The sequence below is a fragment of the Pelobates fuscus genome, chromosome 2, assembly GCF_036172605.1.
Source record: "Pelobates fuscus isolate aPelFus1 chromosome 2, aPelFus1.pri, whole genome shotgun sequence".
Classification (NCBI taxonomy): Eukaryota; Metazoa; Chordata; class Amphibia; order Anura; family Pelobatidae; genus Pelobates; species Pelobates fuscus.
This window is the reverse complement of record NC_086318.1, coordinates 355,940,948-355,954,913: the sequence shown is the minus strand read 5'-3', so window position 1 is coordinate 355,954,913 and position 13,966 is coordinate 355,940,948. Positions and strand designations below refer to the sequence as shown.

Below are 13,966 nucleotides of genomic sequence, written 5' to 3'. Positions count from 1 at the left end.
GGAGCAGAAGACAGAAGGGCCGGCCACTAAGTTGTCGTTCTTGGGCATTGAAATTGACATGGAGGACATGGTTTTTCGTTGGCCGGCCGAAAAGCTCATTGTGCTGCTGAGGCAGTTTGACTTGGTGAAATCGGCTTGGAAGGTTCAGTTGCGCACTAAGCAGGTGTTGCTCGGTCATCTGGCCATTTGCATAATTGCTGCTCAGCATTAACCCTTCTGTGGATTTGGTTGCTGCTCGGCACAACTTTTCCTGTGTGGACAGTGCCATTAAATGCCATTAACCACATTTTTATAAGCGGATGAATACGTTCTTTTGGATCAAATCAAGCGTTTGATTATTTGTCTACTCCTTTCTAAATTGATTGTGAGCATGTCTTCTAGAAGTAAATCACACCGGACACATTGCAGGTTTATGAAAGACTTCAGAATGGCCTTTATTCCAGGGGTGCGATTCCCTTTTAAAGCAGAAATACGTCATGTACAGAGTCACAGTTAACATGAAGTATACATTCATCAATTAATTAACAGTCTAAGGGGTCTTGTCTAAACCCACCCTACAGGATGTAATGTCATCATTACAGAGCTCTCCCACCCACATTCCAGCTCCATCTTGGTTACACGATGGGAGGGGGAGTGAGTAGTTACTGAACAAAGAGGGGGCTGAAGGGGAAACAGTTACTTTAACAGCGATTCTCCATTTGGTTACACGTGGCAGAGAGAGCTGTTAGTTGCACAAAGGAAGTGGGGAAGGAGTTAGTAAAGGAAGCTTTTCTTTTAACACAGGAATTTGTTACACAAGGCTTGCTCGATGGGAAGGCGGGAGGGTAGCAGGATGAGAGGAATTTACAGAGGAAATAGTTACTGGGCACACAGAGGGGGGAAGGGGAAGCTTTTACTCTAGCAGCCAGTTTTACACAGTGAACACAGATACACAGAATAAATAGACATAAGTAAATAGACATTTTATCCATTCAAGTATTTTGTAATAACAACGTGACAGTAGGTTGGTTGTCAATTGTGGATGGGTCGGTTCGGCTGACGTCTGAGGCGGCCCGGTTTGAGGTGACGTTACTCTATCTGAATAAGCTACTGGAGCAGGGTAACTCATGTGCAGTGGCGGAAGAGCATTGTCTGCTCTTTCGTTTCTGTTTCGCTTTTTAGGATGGCGAGACATTACGAAGGAGTTTTGCTTGCAACGGGATCTGCGTGGTTGCAGACGTCCGGACCGACGTCGGTCAATTTCATTGGATTTGCTGTGGCGGTTGATAGGGGCGTTGCCTAGAGTCTGTGGTTCGGATACCGAGGGTCAGTTGTTTCAAGATGCATTCGCCCACAATCGCTGGTCAGTTTCCCTCTATTGCTTCCGAATGTGCGTTGGTTGGATAGTTTTGTGGACTTACATATTTGCAGGTCTAAGACGGATTAGGCCTGTATTGGCGTGTGGCTCCGGGTTGGGAGTACTGGTAAGTTTTTTCTGATTCGGGTTTTTCAGCATTATTTGGCGTCAGGCCGTCATCGGTCTCAGTATTGGTTCAAGCAGATGGGTCCCTGCTTATGCGTTTTCAGTTCACGTCGGTACTGGGAAAAGCATTGGTGTATTGTGGGCAAGATCCAACTGGTTTCTCTCCTCATTCCTTTAGAATTGGGGCTGCGATGCAGGCTAGCGTCTTGGGTTTTGCGGGTTCGGCTGTGCATCGATTAGGTAGATGGTCTTCCAGGAGATATCAGCTGTACGTCTGGCCTCTTTTATTATAATTAGTTTCAGGGTGTGCGCCTTGTTATGTGTGGATATTAGGATGTGTGTATATATATTGGGCAGTTGGGGGGGCGGAGTCACGTTCCTGCGGGCGGAACTTGGGGATTCCAGCGGAAGTAGCGAGGGTTCGCTGGAGGGGTATTCGAGGTTTGTCCTAGAAGCAAGTTTACCGGGAGTGCATTGCCCTTAGCAGGTTCGTGTCCGGAGCTGTCATCATCCTTATACATGCGGGGGGGTAATGTTTTAGGTAGAGTGAGAACTGTGGATTTGATGCACTCTGTCAAGCATGACTTGGCCCGGTGTTTGGCTCTGTTCTCGGAATGTATGTTGATATGGTCCGAGATTGTTCCCCGTCCATGCTGGCAGGCCTTGCCGCATGCCAAGGTCCTAGAACAGAGCAGACGCAAGCTCAATGTGACCATTTCTAGGTTTGTGCGTTTTCTCTGTGGTTTGTCGGTTCGGCGTGTGGAGCTGGAGGGGGACAATAGTAACTTGATGAGGGTGGACCGAGTGCACCTTAATCAAATTAGTTTAGACATTTTTTATGTGGGTCCTCAAGCAGGTATAGAACAGGTGCTGTCTGCGGGGGGGCACGATGCCGGAAAATGGGAATGAGGGCCGGCATCGCGGAGGCGGAGTTTCCGGCAGTCGCAAATAATGCACAAGACAAGGCTTTGGGGAGTCGCAGCCTGCTAGGGCTGATGGCAGAAAGCAGGCTGTACGAACTCTGGAAAGACTCGATATATCTGTCTGTTGGGTAGTCACCCCAACAGCTGACAGGTGGTAAACTGCTGGCTGTGTTTAAAAGTTGAAAATAAAGCTGTGGCCGTTTCCCTTATCCAATACTCAGGTGTCATGTCATTATTGAGGGTAACAGGTAGGTTATCTGGTCAGCAGTCAAGGAATCTGCGTTAACAAGTAAAACAGTATCACTTATAAAATGAAAGGTGTCCAGGAGCTAAATTGGGATAATATAAATAAAATAAACTATTGAATTGATATGTATCAAAAATGAAGTATCTATATATTCACAAAGAAATACAATCCAGTCCTAGGTAATACATATGTTAGGTTGCAGAATAAATGAAAATAAAATAAAGATAAACGAAAAAATAAATAAAATAGAATTAAAAAAGAAAAAGAAAAGCAAAAATAAATAAAATATAAATAAATATAAATAATAAAAGTGTCCACAAGAATGTAGCAAGAGGGAGGCTCTACTAAACTGTGTATGTAGATTATGCACAGTCGTGGAGTCTTATTGCAAAGACAATAGTCACTCAAAGACAGTAAATATATGTAAAAAATTAAGGATATGATAGTAGCACATGGCAGTATAGTGCCTAGAAATATTGCTTGCTATAGAGAAAAATGGAAAAAAAAAAATGAGGGAAAAATGCTTATAAAAAAATTGATTAGTCTTTAATGATGTAAAATATGTTCAAACACGTTGAATAATAAAAATCAAATAGGGAGTAAAATTGATAATACCAATAGGAGCTCAATTGTTTATACAGATGCTTTATCGGTAGTTCTCCTGGTGGATGTAGTTGGTGGGAGCTGCAGTCCTAGCTGTGTGTTGTCAGCCGGTCTGTTGGCGTGCGTTTCAGCCAATGTTCCTCCCGAAGCCTCACTCCCAATTGTGATTACACCGATATTAGAGAAACTGGATACTCAGTAGCTGGTGAAGCGAGGACCTCGATCGGCTCTTGTACAAAGAGCGTTGCTGTGGTAACATCCAGTAATCAACTGATGAATCCAGGGTCTCGATAGAACTTTGTTAGTGTCTGTAGCCTTACGCGTTTCGTGAGGTAAAGCCTCACTTCATCAGAGGCTTAAATAATTGACAGCTTTAGTAGAAGACACTTACTTGACAAAAATAGAGAAGTTCACGAATTCTGAAGAGTGTCTCCCACGTCTGTCCTAATGCACTAATTTCAGCCACGACACCCGTCTTCTTTGGCTCTTACTTTCCCACATCAAGCAGGCAGCGACAATCACTTCCTAGGCTTGATCATTTTTATTATCTATGTTTTCTGGAGACCAGATTTAAGCCAGAATTTCACTTTTTATTTTAACTTTTCAGCTTTTTTTTCATCATTTTTTTATCCTGACTTCTTTTGATTTATTGTATGCTTCAATGCAATGGAAGAAATAAAGAATTGGAGACCTATATTACGTCTTCCCACAGAACGTAACGTTTGATTGAATTTCTGGGAAAAAAAGATTTTCTGGATCAAGGCAGTGAATTGCCGCTTGAGACAATCAGACCAAATCTTAGGAATAGCTGGGTGGTCGCTAGCACTTCCTAATGAACACCATGGAATTTTGAAAAAGCCACCACAAATGTTCTTTCAGCCCTGTTGAGTGTGGATGAAGAGAAGACAGGTGCTAGGCAAGGGTCATTCCTATCGATGGAGTCATGAAATGTGTGACTTTGGGGACGAACGTAGACCAGCGGATTGTGTACTCTGCCTAATGGCTGCTGTAGTAGAATCTTGGCAAAACTGTTTCCAAAGAGAGAAAAAAAATTGTACAAGGTTTGCTGCAAGATATGGTTGCCCTCACTCTCTGTTATAGGTTTGGAACCATTCCAAGATACCATATAAGAAGACCGAGGAATTTGTTGGGGTTTAAGCTTCCCTGTAGGAGGAAGCGGGCCTAATTAGAATATTGCCTCCCACAATCCTTTGCAATGGCTTATGGTCATGAACTTTTCTTACCGCTGTCTTAAAGTGTCCTTACGTGGTAGCTCTTAAAAGCTGTCCCACTTGAACAGTTAGCTTTGCGCAGTGGCAGTATCATAGCCCATGAGGTCAATCCGAGGCGTGATTATTGCTAATTGAAAACTTTACCCAATACCCCGCCATGATGACTTGAAATACAGTCAGCATTGGCAATTTTTGACAGGCTCTAAGGAGACTGAAAGATTGGTTTAATAAAAGTTTATGGCGACCCATGTCTAGGGCGTGTCTTACGTGACTCCCGTTTCTTCCTGAGCTCTGTTGCACCATTCCTTCCGCTGGCTCCTTAGCATTTCCCTTTTACCTTTCTCTCCCACTGAATCCACTTGTTTCCAGCAGCACACTATTCTCACTCCATGCTACGAATTCCCATCCTTCGGCTCATTGGCCTAGCATTTGCCTTTATGCAAATTGCTCCTTCGCACCCTGAATCCAGCTCAATTATTCACTCCTAACCTCCTGAAGGCACTAAAATTACTGGTAGCTAAGGAAAACAACAATCAGCCACGAGGTTTGGTAATCTTTTGTAGCGTTCTATCATTTGGATTATTTATTTGCTCCTCTTTTTTTTTTTTTTTAACTTGCTTTATTATTTCATCACAGCCTAAAGGAAAGGCTTCCCAGCGGGCGTGCCTTTGAATGTACCCGTCATGTCATACTTACCTGGCAGGGGAGCAATAGCCATGATCTCTAAGGTGGCTCTCCCAGAGTGAGGCAGGTTCATTGCACTCCGTACCAGTTGACATCTGCAATTTCCTCAAATGTGGGAAACTTGACTGCATAATTTATGGTAGTGGGGGACTGCGTTCGCGCTTTCCCCTGTGTTTGCTTGTTTGGCAAAAATAGATAGCTTCACCAATTCTGACGAAGGATAATTTCAGCCACGGCACCCGTCTTCTTTGGCTCTTACTTTCCGCATCAAGCAGGCAGCGACAATCATTTCCTAGGCTTGATCATTTTTATTATCTATGTTTTCTGGAGACCAGTTTTAAGCCAGAATTTCACTTTTTATTTTAACTTTTCAGCTTTTTTTTTATCCTGACTTCTTTTGATTTATTGTATGCTTCAATGCAATGGAAGAAATAAAGAATTGGAGACCTATATTACGTCTTCCAACAGAACGTAACGTTTGATTGAATTTCTGGGAAAAAAAGATTTTCTGGATCAAGGCAGTGAATTGCCGCTTGAGACAATCAGACCAAACCTTAGGAATAGCTGGGTGGTCGCTAGCACTTACTAATGAACACCATGGAATTTTGAAAAAGCCACCACAAATGTTCTTTCAGCCCTGTTGAGTGTGGATGAAGAGAAGACAGGTGCTAGGCAAGGGTCATTCCTATCGATGGAGTCATGAAATGTGTGACTTTGGGGACGAACGTAGACCAGCGGATTGTGTACTCTGCCTAATGGCTGCTGTAGTAGAATCTTGGCAAAACTGTTTCCAAAGAGAGAAAAAAAATTGTACAAGGTTTGCTGCAAGATATGGTTGCCCTCACTCTCTGTTATAGGTTTGGAACCATTCCAAGATGCCATATAAGAAGACCGAGGAATTTGTTGGGGTTTAAGCTTCCCTGTAGGAGGAAGCGGGCCTAATTAGAATATTGCCTCCCATAATCCTTTGCAATGGCTTATGGTCATGAACTTTTTCTCACCGCTGTCTTAAAGTGTCCTTACGTGGTAGCTCTTAAAAGCTGGCCCACTTGAACAGTTAGCTTTGCGCAGTGGCAGTATCGTAGCCCATGAGGTCAATCCGAGGCGTGATTATTGCTAATTGAAAACTTTACCCAATACCCCGCCATGATGACTTGAAATACAGTCAGCATTGGCAATTTTTGACAGGCTCTAAGGAGACTGAAAGATTGGTTTAATAAAATTTTATGGCGCCCCATGTCTAGGGCGTGTCTTACGTGACTCCCGTTTCTTCCTGAGCTCTGTTGCACCATTCCTTCCGCTGGCTTCTTAGCATTTCCCTTTTACCTTTCTCTCCCACTGAATCCACTTGTTTCCAGCAGCACACTATTCTCACTCCATGCTACGAATTCCCATCCTTCGGCTCATTGGCCTAGCATTTGCCTATATGCAAATTGCTCCTTCGCACCCTGAATCCAGCTCAATTATTCACACCTAACCACCTGAAGGCACTAAAATTACTGGTAGCTAAGGAAAACAACGATCAGCCACGAGGTTTGGTAATCTTTTGTAGCCTTCTATCATTTGGATTATTTATTTGCTCTTCTTTTTTTTTTTTTTAAACTTGCTTTATTATTTCATCACAGCCTAAAGGAAAGGCTTCCCAGCGGGCGTGCCTTTGAATGTACCCGTCATGTCATACTTACCTGGCAGGGGAGCAATAGCCATGATCCCTAAGGTGGCTCTCCCAGAGTGAGGCTGGTTCATTGCACTCCGTACCAGTTGACCTCTGCGATTTCCTCAAATGTGGGAAACTTGACTGCATAATTTATGGTAGTGGGGGACTGCGTTCGCGCTTTCTCCTGTGTTTGCTTGTTTGACAAAAATAGAGAACTTCACCAATTCTGACGAAGGATAATTTAAGCCACGGCACCGGTCTTCTTTGGCTCTTACTTTCCGCATCAAGCAGGCAGCGACAATCATTTCCTAGGCTTGATCATTTTTATTATCTATGTTTTCTGGAGACCAGTTTTAAGCCAGAATTTCACTTTTTATTTTAACTTTTCAGCTTTTTTTTCATCATTTTTTTATCCTGACTTCTTTTGATTTATTGTATGCTTCAATGCAATGGAAGAAATAAAGAATTGGAGACCTATATTACGTCTTCCAACAAACCGTAACGTTTGATTGAATTTCTGGGAAAAAAAGATTTTCTGGATCAAGGCAGTGAATTGCCGCTTGAGACAATCAGACCAAACCTTAGGAATAGCTGGGTGGTCGCTAGCACTTACTAATGAACACCATGGAATTTTGAAAAAGCCACCACAAATGTTCTTTCAGCCCTGTTGAGTGTGGATGAAGAGAAGACAGGTGCTAGGCAAGGGTCATTCTTATCGATGGAGTCATGAAATGTGTGACTTTGGGGACGAACGTAGACCAGCGGATTGTGTACTCTGCCTAATGGCTGCTGTAGTAGAATCTTGGCAAAACTGTTTCCAAAGAGAGAAAAAAAATTGTACAAGGTTTGCTGCAAGATATGGTTGCCCTCACTCTCTGTTATAGGTTTGGAACCATTCCAAGATGCCATATAAGAAGACCGAGGAATTTGTTGGGGTTTAAGCTTCCCTGTAGGAGGAAGCATGCCTAATTAGAATATTGCCTCCCATAATCCTTTGCAATGGCTTATGGTCATGAACTTTTTCTCACCGCTGTCTTAAAGTGTCCTTACGTGGTAGCTCTCAAAAGCTGGCCCACTTGAACAGTTAGCTTTGCGCAGTGGCAGTATCGTAGCCCATGAGGTCAATCCGAGGCGTGATTATTGCTAATTGAAAACTTTACCCAATACTCCGCCATGATGACTTGAAATACAGTCAGCATTGGCAATTTTTGACAGGCTCTAAGGAGACTGAAAGATTGGTTTAATAAAAGTTTATGGCGCCCCATGTCTAGGGCGTGTCTTACGTGACTCCCATTTCTTCCTGAGCTCTGTTGCACCATTCCTTCCGCTGGCTTCTTAGCATTTCCCTTTTACCTTTCCCTCCCACTGAATCCACTTGTTTCCGGCAGCACACTATTCTCACTCCATGCTACGAATTCCCATCCTTCGGCTCATTGGCCTAGCATTTGCCTTTATGCAAATTGATCCTTCGCACGCTGAATCCAGCTCAATTATTCACACCTAACCACCTGAAGGCACTAAAATTACTGGTAGCTAAGGAAAACAATGATCAGCCACGAGGTTTGGTAATCTTTTGTAGCCTTCTATCATTTGGATTATTTATTTGCTCTTCTTTTTTTTTTTTTTAACTTGCTTTATTATTTCACCACAGCCTAAAGGAAAGGCTTCCCAGCGGGCGTGCCTTTGAATGTACCAAACATGCCATACTTACCTGGCAAGGGAGCAATAGCCATGATCCCTAAGGTGGCTCTCCCAGAATGAGGCTGGTTCATTGCACTCCATACCAGTTGACCTCTGCGATTTCCTCAAATGTGGGAAACTCGACTGCATAATTTATGGTAGTGGGGGACTGCGTTCGCGCTTTCCCCTGTGTTTGCTTGTTTGACAAAAATAGAGAACTTCACCAATTCTGACGAAGGATAATTTCAGCCACGGCACCCGTCTTCTTTGGCTCTTACTTTCCGCATCAAGCAGGCAGCGACAATCATTTCCTAGGCTTGATCATTTTTATTATCTATGTTTTCTGGAGACCAGTTTTAAGCCAGAATTTCACTTTTTATTTTAACTTTTCAGCTTTTTTTTTCATCATTTTTTTATCCTGACTTCTTTTGATTTATTGTATGCTTCAATGCAATGGAAGAAATAAAGAATTGGAGACCTATATTACGTCTTCCAACAGAACGTAACGTTTGATTGAATTTCTGGGAAAAAAAGATTTTCTGGATCAAGGCAGTGAATTGCCGCTTGAGACAATCAGACCAAACCTTAGGAATAGCTGGGTGGTCGCTAGCACTTACTAATGAACACCATGGAATTTTGAAAAAGCCACCACAAATGTTCTTTTAGCCCTGTTGAGTGTGGATGAAGAGAAGACAGGTGCTAGGCAAGGGTCATTCCTATCGATGGAGTCATGAAATGTGTGACTTTGGGGACAAATGTAGACCAGCGGATTGTGTACTCTGCCTAATGGCTGCTGTAGTAGAATCTTGGCAAAACTGTTTCCAAAGAGAGAAAAAAATTTGTACAAGGTTTGCTGCAAGATATGGTTGCCCTCACTCTCTGTTATAGGTTTGGAACCATTCCAAGATGCCATATAAGAAGACCGAGGAATTTGTTGGGGTTTAAGCTTCCCTGTAGGAGGAAGCGGGCCTAATTAGAATATTGCCTCCCACAATCCTTTGCAATGGCTTATGGTCATGAACTTTTTCTCACCGCTGTCTTAAAGTTTCCTTACGTGGTAGCTCTTAAAAGCTGGCCCACTTGGACAGTTAACTTTGCGCAGTGGCAGTATCGTAGCCCATGAGGTCAATCCGAGGCGTGATTATTGCTAATTGAAAACTTTACCCAATACCCCGCCATGATGACTTGAAATACAGTCAGCATTGGCAATTTTTGACAGGCTCTAAGGAGACTGAAAGATTGGTTTAATAAAAGTTTATGGCGCCCCATGTCTAGGGCGTGTCTTACGTGACTCCCGTTTCTTCCTGAGCTCTGTTGCACCATTCCTTCTGCTGGCTTCTTAGCATTTCCCTTTTACCTTTCTCTCCCACTGAATCCACTTGTTTCCGGCAGCACACTATTCTCACTCCATGCTACGAATTCCCATCCTTCGGCTCATTGGCCTAGCATTTGCCTTTATGCAAATTGCTCCTTCGCACCCTGAATCCAGCTCAATTATTCACACCTAACCCCCTGAAGGCACTAAAATTTACTGGTAGCTAAGGAAAACAACGATCAGCCACGAGGTTTGGTAATCTTTTGTAGCCTTCTATCATTTGGATTATTTATTTGCTCTTCTTTTTTTTTTTTTAACTTGCTTTATTAATTTACCACAGCCTAAAGGAAAGGCTTCCCAGCGGGCGTGCCTTTGAATGTACCCGTCATGTCATACTTACCTGGCGGGGGAGCAATAGCCATGATCCCTAAGGTGGCTCTCCCAGAGTGAGGCTTGTTCATTGCACTCCGTACCAGTTGATCTCTGCGATTTCCTCAAATGTGGGAAACTCGACGGCATAATTTATGGTAGTGGGGGACTGCGTTCGCGCTTTCGCCTGTGTTTGCTTGTTTGACAAAAATAGAGAACTTCACCAATTCTGACGAAGGATAATTTCAGCCACAGCACCCGTCTTCTTTGGCTCTTACTTTCCGCATCAAGCAGGCAGCGACAATCATTTCCTAGGCTTGATCATTTTTATTATCTATGTTTTCTGGAGACCAGTTTTAAGCCAGAATTTCACTTTTTATTTTAACTTTTCAGCTTTTTTTTCATCATTTTTTTATCCTGACTTCTTTTGATTTATTGTATGCTTCAATGCAATGGAAGAAATAAAGAATTGGAGACCTATATTACGTCTTCCAACAGAACGTAACGTTTGATTGAATTTCTGGGAAAAAAAGATTTTCTGGATCAAGGCAGTGAATTGCCGCTTGAGACAATCAGACCAAACCTTAGGAATAGCTGGGTGGTCGCTAGCACTTACTAATGAACACCATGGAATTTTGAAAAAGCCACCACAAATGTTCTTTCAGCCCTGTTGAGTGTGGATGAAGAGAAGACAGGTGCTAGGCAAGGGTCATTCCTATCGATGGAGTCATGAAATGTGTGACTTTGGGGACGAACGTAGACCAGCGGATTGTGTACTCTGCCTAATGGCTGCTGTAGTAGAATCTTGGCAAAACTGTTTCCAAAGAGAGAAAAAAAATTGTACAAGGTTTGCTGCAAGATATGGTTGCCCTCACTCTCTGTTATAGGTTTGGAACCATTCCAAGATGCCATATAAGAAGACCGAGGAATTTGTTGGGGTTTAAGCTTCCCTGTAGGAGGAAGCGGGCCTAATTAGAATATTGCCTCCCACAATCCTTTGCAATGGCTTATGGTCATGAACTTTTTCTCACCGCTGTTTTAAAGTGTCCTTACATGGTAGCTCTTAAAAGCTGGCCCACTTGAACAGTTAGCTTTGCGCAGTGGCAGTATCGTAGCCCATGAGGTCAATCCGAAGTGTGATTATTGCTAATTGAAAACTTTACCCAATACCCCGCCATGATGACTTGAAATACAGTCAGCATTGGCAATTTTTGACAGGCTCTAAGGAGACTGAAAGATTGGTTTAATAAAAGTTTATGGCGACCCATGTCTAGGGCGTGTCTTACGTGACTCCCGTTTCTTCCTGAGCTCTGTTGCACCATTCCTTCCGCTGGCTTCTTAGCATTTCCCTTTTACCTTTCTCTCCCACTGAATCCACTTGTTTCCGGTGTTCTGTCAGAATACTATACCTCGTCAGATTTCTATACCGGAAGTGACGCGGCCGCACCGGACCTGACGTTTCGGAGCAGGAGAAGGAGGAGCAGAGCGCCGCGCAGGCGCAGAAGAACAGGTAGGATTATTTTTTTATCACGGTACAGAGATGAGAACGCGTACTGCGCATGCGCGAAGAACACACTGCGCCTGCGCTTGGAGCCACAAGGGGGGGGGGAGGTAGGGGATCTAAAGGGCCAGTGCGCACGCGCGCCTAAGTACTCCCGTCGGGCACAGACAGCGCGCGTGCGCACCAGCGGGCAGGGAGATCGATTCTGCCGAATATTCATCAGATCTCCCTGCCCCACACTGCGCACGCGCCAACCCAGCCAGGACAGCCTCGGACACCGCGCATGCGCACTGAGGGGGTATAGAAATCTGATGGCCATATCTTCTGCTAAGAAATCTCCTACCCCCGAGTGCGCATGCGCGGTGTCTGCATTCTGACATCTATCAGGTAAGCCTCGCTCCCAACACTCTCAGCCATCAGGGGGGGACTGTGCTGTATTGGGGGGAACTTGCAGTATGGGGGGGTTCTGGACAGTATTGGGGGGAACTTTGCTGTATTGGGGGGGACTGTACAGTATTTGGGGGGGGGGCTGTACAGTATTGGGGGGGTATGTGCAGTATTGGGGGGGTCTGCACAGTATTGGGGGGACTGTGCAGTATTGGGGGGTCTGGACAGTATGGGGGGGGACTGTGCAGTATTGGGGGGGTATGTGCAGTATGGGGGGGGGACTGTGCAGTATTGGGGGGTATGTGCAGTATGGGGGGGTCTGGACAGTATTGGGGGGGTCTGGACAGTATGGGGGGGTCTGGACAGTATTGGGGGTGGTATGTGCAGTATTGGGGGGTCTGGACAGTATTGGGGGGGTCTGCACAGTATTGGGGGGGTCTGGACAGTATTGGGGAGGTATGTGCAGTATGGGGGGGTCTGGACAGTATTGGGGGGTCTGCACAGTATTGGGGGGGTCTGGACAGTATGGGGGGACTGTGCAGTATTGGGGGGTATGTGCAGTATGGGGGGGGTCTGGACAGTATTGGGGGGGTATGTGTAGTATGGGGGGGTCTGGACAGTATTGGGGGGTATGTGCAGTATTGGGGGGACTGGACAGTATTGGGGGACTGTGCAGTATTGGGGGGGTCTGGACAGTATGGGGGGGACTGTGCAGTATGGGGGGGGGTCTGGACAGTTTTTGGGGGGTCTGGACAGTATTGGGGGGTCTGCGCAGTATTGGGGGGGGGGTCTGCACAGTATTGGGGGGGTCTGGACAGTATTAGTGGGGATGTGCAGTATGGGGGGGTCTGTGCAGTATGGGGCGGTCTGTGCTGTATATTGGGGCTGTGCGTTAGATGTGGGGATCGGGGGGGGGGGGTTGTGCGTTAGATGTGGGGGGGGGGGGGGGGGCTGTGCAGTTTGTGGGGCCTGTGTGTTATATGTGTACAGCCCTGGTTTGACGACAAAACATTTTGTTTCAGAAATCTCAGACGCCATGGCCTGCTTTTTCCTAAGAAAGCCCAGCTATCTAGTCACTCACCAGGGGTGGATGAGAAACTTCACCCCAGCCAGAGGGACTGCCCCACATCTGCAACCAAAACTGTCTGTCACTGAATTCTGTAATCTCCGTGACATTGTGTATGTATAGTACTCCCAATTCTTATATTTAATACGGTGTGTCTCTCACAATCTTTGTGTCTGTCTGCTGTAAATATGTGGCACGCAAGTCTGCACGAACGGTGTCTGTTATGCCATTTTACTCTAACCATTATATTTTTGTGTGTGTCACAACTCTGCCAAGCATGTTCTCCTATGGGGCACGAAGTACATAAAGAGGAATGAAGAAGTCCACGTTTGAGGCTCGCGTCCAGGGTGGAATATTGAAGTGCCATCTGACAAGTGACAAGTTTCTTCTGTTTGCACGGCGACTTCAACATTGTGTACTGTGATCAGAGGTAGGTAACCTTAGGCAGTCCACATGCTGTGAATTACATCTTTGCCAGCATTATGGGAGGTGTAGTCCAAAACATCTGGAATACCGAATGTGTATGAATGAAAAGTATGGTGTGTGTGTAAATGGTCAGTAACAAGGGTTGAAGCCTTGACGTGGCGTTACTGCTCACATGTGTATTCATGTGCCAATTCAACCAATGTGAGTCACTGTAATACTTATAAGGTAACCAAAAGTACTGTGATTGTGGAGAATTAAATGCCTGTATCACCTTCACACTGCTTACACTGTGACCGTATCTCCTATACACTGCTTATACTGTGACCCTATCGCCTATACACTGCTTGCACTGTGACCCTATCGCCTATACACTGCTTACACTGTGACCCTATCGCATATACACTGCTTACACTG

General features: G+C 44.8%; 9 non-coding genes across 9 annotated transcripts; all 9 read left to right on the top strand.

Moving 5' to 3' along the window:
• The first annotated feature begins 4,537 nt into the window (after positions 1–4,537).
• Positions 4,538–4,678, top strand: LOC134591969 (U4 spliceosomal RNA). The gene has a single exon (XR_010088662.1). It is a non-coding gene; the product is annotated as a U4 spliceosomal RNA (small nuclear RNA).
• Positions 4,679–5,155: 477 nt separating this feature from the next.
• Positions 5,156–5,322, top strand: LOC134591189 (U1 spliceosomal RNA). The gene has a single exon (XR_010088002.1). It is a non-coding gene; the product is annotated as a U1 spliceosomal RNA (small nuclear RNA).
• Positions 5,323–6,210: 888 nt separating this feature from the next.
• Positions 6,211–6,351, top strand: LOC134592644 (U4 spliceosomal RNA). The gene has a single exon (XR_010089241.1). It is a non-coding gene; the product is annotated as a U4 spliceosomal RNA (small nuclear RNA).
• Positions 6,352–6,828: 477 nt separating this feature from the next.
• Positions 6,829–6,995, top strand: LOC134591114 (U1 spliceosomal RNA). The gene has a single exon (XR_010087939.1). It is a non-coding gene; the product is annotated as a U1 spliceosomal RNA (small nuclear RNA).
• An 899-nt stretch (positions 6,996–7,894) lies between these two features.
• On the top strand, positions 7,895–8,035 carry LOC134593110 (U4 spliceosomal RNA). Its single transcript, XR_010089640.1, has one exon. It is a non-coding gene; the product is annotated as a U4 spliceosomal RNA (small nuclear RNA).
• A 476-nt stretch (positions 8,036–8,511) lies between these two features.
• LOC134591526 (U1 spliceosomal RNA) lies at positions 8,512–8,678 on the top strand. The gene has a single exon (XR_010088293.1). It is a non-coding gene; the product is annotated as a U1 spliceosomal RNA (small nuclear RNA).
• Positions 8,679–9,578: 900 nt separating this feature from the next.
• On the top strand, positions 9,579–9,719 carry LOC134593040 (U4 spliceosomal RNA). The gene has a single exon (XR_010089580.1). It is a non-coding gene; the product is annotated as a U4 spliceosomal RNA (small nuclear RNA).
• A 476-nt stretch (positions 9,720–10,195) lies between these two features.
• Positions 10,196–10,362, top strand: LOC134591543 (U1 spliceosomal RNA). The gene has a single exon (XR_010088308.1). It is a non-coding gene; the product is annotated as a U1 spliceosomal RNA (small nuclear RNA).
• Positions 10,363–11,261: 899 nt separating this feature from the next.
• LOC134593840 (U4 spliceosomal RNA) lies at positions 11,262–11,402 on the top strand. Its single transcript, XR_010090264.1, has one exon. It is a non-coding gene; the product is annotated as a U4 spliceosomal RNA (small nuclear RNA).
• The last annotated feature ends 2,564 nt before the right edge of the window (positions 11,403–13,966 follow it).